Source organism: Cottoperca gobio, chromosome 13 (assembly GCF_900634415.1).
Source record: "Cottoperca gobio chromosome 13, fCotGob3.1, whole genome shotgun sequence".
NCBI classification, from domain to species: Eukaryota; Metazoa; Chordata; class Actinopteri; order Perciformes; family Bovichtidae; genus Cottoperca; species Cottoperca gobio.
This window is the reverse complement of record NC_041367.1, coordinates 10,645,097-10,655,508: the sequence shown is the minus strand read 5'-3', so window position 1 is coordinate 10,655,508 and position 10,412 is coordinate 10,645,097.

Here is a 10,412-nt window from a genome sequence, read left to right as displayed (position 1 = left end):
TCCTTCGGGATGAATAAAGTTATATCTATCTATCTATCTATCTATCTATCTATCTATCTATCTATCTATCTATCTATCTATCTATCTATCTATCTATCTATCTATCTATCTATCTATCTATCTATCTATCTATCTATCTATCTGGCAAGTGGAATGACCTCCTGTACAAACCCCCAGTTACAGGTGTGTAGTACTGTGTTGTGCAGGTAACATTTATCCTCGGCAAATAAAACAAACAAAGAACAGACAGGAAAATAATCGAAGGTGACATGCATATGCTTTTAATATTTTAGTGTTTTTTATGGTGGGGGGGGGTTAGGAACATTTTTGCTGCACTGCACAACTGCATTTCAAGTTAGATGTCAGATGCTTTGCTCATGGGCACACTGGTTGCTTGGCGACAGCAGAATGATGCGCATCACCTCCCCCCCTCCCGACCGCTTCCTCTCAAGCATCAGTGATTTTGAACCCATGCACAGCTCTTCTGCTGCTCAGTTTCATTTTCCAACATTAAGGCTACCACCAACCCCCACCGTTCTGCAAAGCCGTTAGAAATCAGACAGATCTATTAAGATTGCGGTCGACCAGTCTAATGATTTCTCATCAAGCTTTACCTACTTTATTTCTTATAATGTTTCTGGCATCTCAAACTTCCCACAATTTCCTCAGTGAACCTAATTTTTCAACTGGTCATTAGCATCTGCACAAACTATTAGGAGATAAATATCCCTGGAAGCAGTTCATTTTCCATGTTGATGATATTTTAAATTTAGAAAATAAATAGTTCAGCAAATGTGAAAATGTTTCAAGTGTGTAATTGAAAAATAGATGTCAACGCTCACAGCGAGAGGCCATGAAAGGGTGGACACTTTATGTGTGGTTTTAATAGAGCAGCCACACTTGTTCACTTAGAGTTGTTTTCCCCTGTATATAAATATGAATAGGAAAAATGTCAAGAAACCAATTGGTAAATCGTTTTGAAATCAGAGATGGTAGTATAGCTGCACACAGAAACAGACACAGTATTAGAGGAAAGTGTCTCTGTGTTGTCTTTACCTTTACTGCAAGGAATCGCTGGCACACCTTTGTGTTGTTGCCAGAGAGTTTGTTTTCTGAAAGGTATTGCATTCAGTCCAGTGACACACATATCTGCTTCTTCATTTTTGCTTTGCTTTTTTTTATCCTCTTGCTTCAGTGAAGAGAGAAAACTACACCGTATAATTCATTATGTGACTGGGGGAGACATAATATATTCAGTCTGCCTGTTACGAGAAGATTGAAACAAGAAAAGCTCCTGCATAACTCAGTTTTTTCACAGGAAATTAATTTACTGCAGGACAAATATGTGTTTGTGTGTGTGTGTTGTATGCTTGCATGTTTCCATAACTATTAATTAAGGCAGCCTTTTACAAGAAATTTACCAGAAACTAAAAATACAACTCCTATAGACGGAATTGGGAGTTTCGGGCTTTCGGTGGAATCGCAATGCATGCTGGGGTGGCAAGCCTATAAAAGTGAGCACCAACTCTACAAGGGCCGCCATATTGGATTTCTTCTCTACGTGTTTACATTGTATTTAGCTTATTCTTCAAGTGTGTTGCAAACAAACTACTCTACAATGAGTTCTGAACTCCTTTCTTATGATGAGGTTCAGATGTGGAAAGTCGAAGCTTTGAAAGTATTTTGCCGCAAGCGGAATTTAAAGTTTTCAGGAACAAAACTCGAGTTTATTCGCAGGGTGTTTGCTGCATCAGAGATGGGCATTGAGGAGCAACCAACAGCTAACGATAGAATTTCAATCACAGAAAAAGAAAAGACTAAGCTTTTGGTTATGCCGAGTGGCGTTTCAGTGCCTGATCCCTTGACATTGCAGGATGGCTGGGTCAATGAAAACAACAGCATGACTTCTTGGCCGCCGATATACCTCAGCGATATAACATTATTTTTAATGTCTGACCACCCAGGGAACAATGTCGAGTTTCATAAACAAACTTTGAACGAATACAAAGAAGGCAAAGCATTTAGACTGTTTGACTCTGGCTGGTTGAAACATATCTTTCAATCCTCTCGCAGATTCTGAGTATTGCTTTTTGAAAGCAAAATGTACTCATTCAATGAAAGTTTCCCATACGCCACATTCGGCATAGATCTGCGCAGTCAAGAAAACTTTTACTGCTGATTAGCAATTAGCCCAAACTGTCTTTCTGTCTGTGTCTCTGTCCGTATGTCTGTCTGTCTTTCTCTCTCTCTCTCTCTGTATAGATTAATCACAGACAGACTTATCTGCACCATTAGGAGACCTTTAGGAAATGACTTGCTCTTTTGGAATACAAACAAAACCTAAGACACATGCGGTTTCTGTACTGATTTTGCCACTAGTCAAGGTTAAGGGGATAATCAGCTCAATTCCTTTAATATTCCTCATCACCTAGCTGAATCCTAACCTTTAAGTTAAAAGAAGCAAAGATGGCCCAAACCTGCTGTTGCCATATGTCCCAGTAGTACTAATTTTAAGTTCCTGATCCAAGGAATTCACCATATATGGTTAATATTTACTAGAGCTGTCAAGCGATTAAAAAAGGTAATCTAATTAATTACAAGCTTTGTGATTAATTCATCGCGATATCAAAATTTGCTGTCGGAGGGGGGGTTGGAAGATGAGTGAATCAATGAGTAGGCATTACAAACTGGTCAACATGTCTTTTATTTCAATACCAATATTTAATATCTTGTTTGCCACAAGGTAGCCTAACATCTTTCATTGTGCAATAAACAATCTCTTGTACAACAAAATTAACAAAACCAAGCAAAAGTCTCCTATGGCAACATAGGCCATAACAGTTTCATTTATCAACATGTAGTGTAATTTAACGGACCCATCGGCCTCACAATACCTCTCACTTCTCTCTCAGCCAGTTGCTGAGACAAACTAGCTTGTTTACATTCTCAGATGTCAAGGCTGCTCTCTTCTTTTGCACTATGTTACGCTATCCGTAAAACCTCCATTAACGCCCTGTCCTCTACCTCCTCTGGCCTGCAGTCCATTACAATCCATCTCGCGATTGAGTTGGTTAATCTGTCAGAGGTATAATTACTAATTATGCTTCTGAATGCCTGATCGAGAGTGTTTTGACGAGGCTAGTCGCTCACCTTGGTGCTAGCTAGCTCTGAGCTAGCTGCTAAGTGCTTTTCTCTGAGATGATATGTCAGGCTAGAAGTACTGAGATGATACGAAAATTATTTTCTGCAGGAATTGCACAGAACGGTGCTCCTATCTACAGTTACATCCGGGCGTTTTTTTAATGTAAACTGTCCATTCACTGGGCCAAGTAGTGTTTTCTCATCCTTTTCATCATGTTGACGAGGCTGCTGTGGCCGCGCCACGTCGATGACGTGAAGAGTCAAGGGGAATCTAAGAGCACGATTAATCTGCGTTCATTTTTTTGTTGCGTTATTTTTTTCTGTGATTAATTAATCGAAATTAACGCGTTAATTCGACAGCCTTAATATTTACATTTCCCAAAAGATGTAATTCTGTTTGTATTTCTTCTCACTTATCACTAGATGGCAATTGTAACATAGGCAGACTTTCATGTAATCAATTCAAATTGTCAGTTTTAGTCTAAAATGTGTGCCTGAGTGTCTACAGGTTAATTGGTTCTGGGCAGCTGCCGAGAAGCAATTTGTCTGCTATTATCGGAAAAGCCTCGGCTCAGTCAAGGTCTATTCTAGTATGCAATCACACCTTTTCTTTGCTTGTTTCCACAGTTACACAACAGGTAACTCAATCCAACTCCAACCTAGATCAAATTTAGTTGGTTAAGTGATTTGTATGGTGCAGAGTAGGTCAAATTCACTAGGGGAAGTAAAATAGATCTACACTACTGACCTGTTATGGAAAATGTGTGTTAGGAAGAGAGACTATGGTAATGATGCTGTCTGTTGTCTTTCTCATTACTGTCTTTGTACTGTATGTTGAATCTGGCTTGTATGTCTCATACATGTCCCGCAGTTAGTATTGCAGTAGTGTTATTGTTAGTGTTAGATTCATGATCCTCAGAGGTTAAATCCTACAGACTTTGGTGATGCCTGACTTTTCATCTGGTCAACATTTTCACTTACTGCATCCAGTGAAATATCTCCACATCTCTTTGATGCTTTGTCCCAAAACTTTGTACCAGCATGCATGGTACACAGATGATGAATCCTAAAGACTCCAGTGATTCCCTGACTTTTCCTCTGGCGCCAACTTGACATTGACTTTTGTTTTGATTGAAGGGTCTTGACAACTGATGGATTGCCATGACATTTGGTACAGATATTAATGTTACCCTTGGGACAAATTGTTATAGCTTTGGTAACTGCTGACTTTTTATATAGTAGCATTATAAGTTTAAAATTAAATTGTGTCCAGTATATAATAATATAATGACCGCATACTTGCAAAACTAATGACATTCGAACCAGGGTCAGTTTTACTTTGTATTTAGTGCTAATTAGAAAATTATGATGACTTTGATGGTTTTACCTGATAAATGCTAGCATGTTAGCCTTGTAATTGTGAGCGTGTCAGCATGTATCATGTTATGTTTTGAGGTGATAAAAAGTGATCAAATTGTTGTCATTTCAGTGTATAACCTGAAATGGCCAGATTTTCATGGAACTTGGTGGAAGGATGTAGCATGGCCCAAGCGGATCCGAATCTTGGAGCATTTACATGAATTATGATTCACTTCAGTTAACATTGCAAGATAGTGCATTTGTGCTGCTTTCATGTGATATTGGAATAATTGGAGAAATGCTATCCCGACGTGAGCATTTGAATGCACCACTGGCCTTGGCGGAGGTCTGCACTCTCCAAGTGTAGGTTTTTTAATGGGTTTGGATCATGTTCCTGAAGGAAAGCTACAGCACTGTAAACAATAAGCTTACTTATTTAAAAATGAATAGCCAGGGTATGTAGATAACTCCTTTCCATGGCCATCTAATAGCAAAACATTGTTTGGTGTATGTAGCCTACTTTGCAGCCCCATTTGATGCCTAATTATTCCTTTTCTTTTAGATGTTGTCTCCACACAACAAGATGGTGATGGATCTTCAGTTGCAAATGCTCCTCTACCTAATGATGTAACTTCCTGCGTTTCACTAACAGTTTCTTCGGTTTCCAAGCCTTTGACGGCGTCGATGCAGATAATGTTAGATGTTCCCAATGGTAGTCAACTGCAAGGATGTGAAAGGAAGTCTCCAGTAATGGGGTATGCTGTGTGGTTTTGCTATTAATCCTATGTGTTCATTAGTTGCTGCTCTAAATTATAAACTAAGTCACAAAGGATGCTCACATTCAACTCAGCCAGATAAGCTTGAATGCTTAATCAAAGACCAGAAGCCATACTGTGAATTAAGTAAATTATACTAACACATACAGGAAATAATCTGCCATTTAGAAGATGTTATAGCTGTGGATACAATTTATAATGTCCTGTTCACCCTGTGTTAATTGATCCCAGAGGATTTGTGGAAAGGAGCTGAGTATCTTCACAGACTTGAGATTTATCTTGAAATAAGGGTCTCCCACCTTGAATGAGATAGCAGCTGAGACGAGCAAATGTTATTTGTCCATAAATAACTTTTTCCTCCACTAATTGAACCTGCCGGTGTGAGATTGAAGAGTTTAAATAATTGGGTTTTGATCTGCAGCAATAGTGATATGAGTCTCTGGTTGTGAGACACAACTTATCATTCCTAATGATTGCCCTAGATTGAGGGCATGCCTGTGAGCATATTTGGGTGAAGAGCAGTGTATCTATAGTCATGTTTCTGGAGGAAACATAACATTTATTTTATTTATTATTATTTATTTATTTTAGACATAGCGGGGCACTCTCTAACTACTTGTGTCAAGAAGCATATCAGCCAACTGCTGCCTTGGCTGCTGCAGTAATAAAACATCAAGCTCAGAGGTCTGGCGATGTTTTAAAAGCTTCCCTTTTCCTATTATCAACTTTCGACCTCACAGCACAATTAGACATTTTTGGAAATCCGCAGGACCAGTTTCCCCATCCCTAAATTTGTTTAATGAGGTTTAGCGATGTTTCGTTGTTAGTGTTTCTTCTTTACTACATGTTGCTATAATAACTGATAAGTTAATATAGCAAGACGTAGTACATTTTTATCTCATCGATCGCCCATAATTGATAAGATAAAAACCTTTGAATTCGGCCAGCCTGCGTTGTAATGTTCTGCTTTGTGTAATTTTGTGTGGAGTGCCTCAGGTGTGGCTGAACACACAGCCATGATTTAGCACTTCTCTGGCAGCCAGGTGTTCATTTCACTAACAATAGAGCTGCGACGTCATTGTGCAACAGGCCAGCTCCATCCTCTCATCACAAATTAGAAAGCAGGGCCCAGTTACTGCCTCGCTTCCGAGTCTGACTTGTAAATGGTCTTTTTATTTAAGGCCCCCTCTTTGTTTTGCTAATCAAAGATGCCTCCTTTGTTTGAAATGCGGGTGAATGAAATTGAGGATGGGATGATGGATGGGAGAGATGGATGGGAGAGAGGAAAGGTGAAGGTATACGGTGAAAGGGGTCCTGTTTAATTCATGGATTTAATTTTGATTAGGCGTTTAAACAGCTGGGGTTATGCATGTGTTTTCTCTCTTTTTTGTCTTTTGCAGTGTCAGCCCTCAGTGACAACAACAAAGACAATGCAAAAAGGCTTGAGTTTAGGGATTTATTTCAGAACATACTCTGCAGATAAAGGACACATCCAATATTGGCTGCAACATTTGACTCGAACCAATGGGGGGAAAAATAAACACGTACTAGCTTTCTCTAATGCACAGTAGGAGAGCAGAAATATGATCTATGTGTTATGAGGTTTATAGTTTATTGTTGATTCTACATCCATTTACAGGTTTGCTGCATCTGTTGCTGCATCTGAGTTTGCATTGGATTTAAAGAAAAAAATGTATAAACCAAACAAGCTTTGTGTCTATTAGGAAGAAAAAAATAAATACCAGATTAGAAAAGCATGGCAGGTTTGAGGAAATTGCTCTACAGATATCATCCATATGTGTGGAATAGTTAAAAAGGAGCTTTGATGGATTACATGACAGTAAATGAATATTCCTGAGAATATATTCTCATTTAGTAGTCAGGAGATGGTCTCTATTTGTCAAACACACCTACTTCTTTGCTCTCCTTTGTGCCAATGACACATCAGGGGGATGATAACAACTCTGTAACAGCAAGGTTGATATGATTATAAAGACACTCAGGAATAATTCACAGGGACTGTACGTTGTGCCATGTCAGATTATGCTAAATTTAAGTGGAAAGGTTCTCCAGAGGTTCTTCAAAGTTGTTCAGTTGCAATTTCACAGCCAACAAAGACACGACAAACACTTGAGTGATGTGTTGTGCCAGCAGGTTTCTGTTTCCATATTAAGCATCGACTTTGAAGAATATATGAGTCAGAGGGGAAAGGTAAATCTCTAATCGAATATAGACCAAATCATAGTGTGCTGTTGCCAATTAGAACATCCCAGCCTGGCATTAGTAGAACTGTGCTGACGGTGTATCTTGTTCAAAAGCAAAGATTGTGAAATTATTTCAGCTTTTATTCTTAGCAAGCTTTCTTGAGCTAGAGTCTTGTCCCTTCATGATCTTATAGCAGTTGTTCAACATTGTATTTATGAACTGAAGGAATAGTTTGATATTTTGGTAACTACGCTTTCTTGACAAGAGTTAGATGAGAAGATCGACTCCACTCTTATGCTTGTTAAAGCAACAGACAGCAGACAATTAGCTTAGCTTAGCTTAACATAAAGACTGTAATCAGGGGGAAACATCTCTCCTGGCTCTGTCACAAGGTAACACAATCTATCTACCAGCACTTCCAGTTCATCTTTTAAAATATCTCGTTTTTTGGCAGGTGGATTATTTTTGGACAGAACCAGGTTAGCTGTTTCTGCCAGTTTCCTGTCTTTATGCTAAAATAAGCTAACTGGCTGCTGGCTCTAGCGTTATATTCACCAGACAGACAGCACACGATAGTGTTATCTGTTCTCATCTCACTGTAGGCAAGAAAGCAGGAAGGCCTATTTTCCTGAAATGTGAAATGTATCCTTTAAATGTGATGTTAAACATTGTTTTTTTATGTTTGTTTTTTGAAAGAGAAGATCATATTTAGACTGTAAATGACTGCCAAATCAATTTTAGATGTTTAATGTGGTGTATCTGTAGAGATGTTTATCCTTAGCCAACATGACAACACTGTGCAATGATCTGTTACGTTTCTAAATTGACTTACCTTTCAAGTAAGCCAAATTGTTTTCTCTAGCGCATCATTGGTTTTCAAAAGGTGAGTCTAGTTATTACTGATTTATTATCAACCCGGCCTGATCTAGAATTTGTTGCAATCCAAAAACATCTCTAGTCTCTCCTTGGCTGCGAGTCTATAATCTAACTGGAGTTTGGACATTCCAGAAATGAACTGATAAACTGTGGGCTTTTTTTTTTGTGCAGCAAAGTCAACAACCCTGTCTAGAAGTATACAGCACAAAATGTGTCCAGACTTATCAGAGGATTGTGAGTGGGCTGTGTGCATGGTTATCTCAGAAAAGCTTCCGTGGAAGAAATAATTCAATTTCTGTGCCTCCATTTGAAATGTGTGCATTCGTCTTCAGCCGCTAAAAGAAATGGAAATTTGCAGGCAAGAGATTTACTGTGGAAACATCTTCTTGATTACAGCGTGGTCTGGTACAAGGCTTTGAATATTCTTTTAGCGAGTGGTGCCACAGTGGACCTTCTCAGGAGGAGGGGAGGGGAGAGGAGAGGGGGGGGGGGGGGCAAAGGTTTCATGCAGGTTACATGCTATCCTAGTAAAAAACACAACGTTGTATTTTATTAATATGTTCCTATTAATCACAACTCTCTAATGTTCACACAGATAGAGCTCAGCCCTTGTAAAGTGACTATTCATCAACACAAATCAATGACCTGTGTTTCTGGGTGACTGCAATGTCTGGCAGCAAACCACATAATGCATTATCATCGCTCGGGCCACAACCAAGCGTCACTGACCCACCCACAGATAGGATCTGTATCTAGAGCTTGACATTTAGAGGTTGTCTTTTGATTTTATGTCAAAGTGTGATGACCTAATCTGCTTTACACTAGGGGGAGACAAAGACCCTTTATAGATGGACAAGCGTTGTGCACTGTAGATGACATGAGTAATGATTTAAGGTCATATTTTATCATGGCAGAATGAAAAATAGTTGCAACTCTTGCAGTCATTCTTTGGCAAAAAGTGAGAAAGTGGTGGCTACAATTGAAATACATTGACTACAGGCCAACAAAAAGCAGTGTTGTACTGTATGTGGAGACTGATTTGTCAGTGGGATATTGAACTACTAAATCAATTTTTGTAATTGGTGACACTTTATGTAGTTAGCTATTATTAACAAAGAAAATAAGATCCAAATTAAAAACCGTCACGGCTAATCCGTGCTCTTGGTGTGATGTGATTTAAGATGCTTACAAGCGTACAGATGCAGTTGGGAGCTGGTTGTTTAATTGAAATGTATATTAGTAGAATGTGGGCCATTTTACTGGGTTGTGTCCTCCGGGACACACATTGTAACAATAGAGAGAGAGAGAGAGAGAGAGAGAGAGAGAGAGAGAGAGAGAGAGAGAGGCGGGGGAGGGTTATAGAAATGCAGTTTATGGGACGTGTCACACAATCAATAACCAATCTAGGTGAAGTTGATAGATGGATAAAGGTTACACTTGTTACATTACTTATTTGGCAGTCAGACGATATACATGACCTTATTAGGTCTGTAGAGGTATTTCTAAATCTACCAAGCCTCTTGTGGTGTAAAGCATGCTGGGCGACTGGTGGCATCTTTATATATTTGGTCCATAGTAAGTAATAAACCACTCTCCATTTTTGTATGGCTGTGCATAAATGAATATATCTCAACTATCGCATGGCAATATTTTTGCCAGGCAACCTCCCTTGCTCCAGGCATGCCTGGGTTGCTATAACAACAGCAGCTGCTATATCTGTCACTGCTGCGGGTCACGGCTAGCTAAAATAGCAACGTACACCACATCTCCCCACAACTGCCATTCTTTCCCCCCCTTTCTCTCTTCTTGCCTTGACCCACCTTTTGTCATCTTTCTTTGTCATCCACAACCTTTCTGGCCGTCCTCATCGGGACCACTGAATAAAACTCTCTGCTTTACAGGATTCTATCTCAGCTCTGCAAGACTGACATTTACTTCAAGTAGAAACTAATCGAAGCCGCTTTTTTTGTTAGCCGCTTTTCTGCACTGTTAATGAGAGCTGGAAACACCAGAGATCCTTATTGTGGTGGATTTAGAACCCACGTTTTTCCTTTC